This window comes from Aplysia californica, unplaced genomic scaffold, assembly GCF_000002075.1.
Source record: "Aplysia californica isolate F4 #8 unplaced genomic scaffold, AplCal3.0 scaffold00012, whole genome shotgun sequence".
NCBI lineage: Eukaryota > Metazoa > Mollusca > Gastropoda > Aplysiida > Aplysiidae > Aplysia > Aplysia californica.
The window spans coordinates 2,832,372-2,833,693 of record NW_004797282.1 but is presented as its reverse complement, the minus strand read 5'-3'; positions in this window follow the sequence as shown (position 1 = coordinate 2,833,693).

Below are 1,322 nucleotides of genomic sequence, written 5' to 3'. Positions count from 1 at the left end.
GCACGGTGGGGGAGGGGGGGGTCAAGACAACGACGATGCTTGGACTTGTGTTGTGTAATGTGTTGTTGAAAGAATTTTTTAGAAACATAAAATTAATGTCTAATAACCCCGAGCCATGGGTCTTCCCAAAAAACAAAATTTTTGTTCAATAAAACGACATCTACAATTGCACTTTTTTTCGGTGTGCAGCCCCCATCGGCACTATAGATCCCTGCCTGTCTGGGCCAACCCTGACTGAGAGGGATACAACATCCCCGCTGAAAGATTGAGTTACTCGATAAACATTCTCCCTACTCGGGAACCGAACTCCCCTCTCCTGTGTGCGACAGCAAAGAGCCTAATCGCTACACCACAGACGCTGACAACTTCAGTTTCAAAACCTTCTCCAAACCTTCGAATACAATATCAGTTAATGTTTGGGTGTGACCGCTCTCATTGGGAAATCGGGCCAGAAATTCCAGTTTTAATAAGTACAACATTTATACGTCAGAGATAAGAAAAGCAATATGAATGCAATCTGAAATCCAGTCAAATCATGATACATCTCGGAATGTTCGAACCAGGGTCATACACATCAACGTCTGTGGTGCAGCGGTTAGCCACCTCGCCGTCGAACAAAAGAGACCGGCGTTCGATTCCCGGGCGGTTTGGGGGGGAGGGGGGTATCGAGAATTCCGGGGGTTTTTTTCTGGGATGCTGCATCCCGCTCAATCCGGGTTGGTCCTGGCAGACATGTGCAAACCCCGCCACCTAGATGACCTAACTTCTGTTGATGGGGGTGTAAAAACACTATCATTAAAAATGGTCCTGCGCACCATAGCCCTAGCATGATGTTTGCGGTGTTAATAGGACAGTGGAGCCTTTGGTTGAGATTGGCTCAATGTGTTCAGGTTGATAAGGTGGCCTTTAATGTGTGTGCACTCTCAGAGCTATCTGCTTAATGATGATGTTGACGGGAAACTCAGGGATGCCAAGTGTAGATCTACCCAATCGTCTTGTTCAAGCACAAACACGCGAGCATACACGCATGGGCGTTCACGGAGTCGGACCTTAATTGCTATCACTCTAACACGCATTTGGACATACGAAATTTACTGTTTTTCCTTCTCTCTTTCACTATCTGTCTCTCTCCATCTTTCGCTTTCTTTCTTTCTCTGTCTCTGTCTCTCAATCTCTGTCTCTGTTTGTCTGTCTGTCTGTCTGTCTCTCTATCTATATTTATTTATCTATCTCTCTTTCTCTCGCTGTGTGTGTGTCTATCTGCCTGTCTATCTGTCTGTCTCTTTCTCTTCCTCTTTCTCTCTGCCTCTACCCCCCTCCCC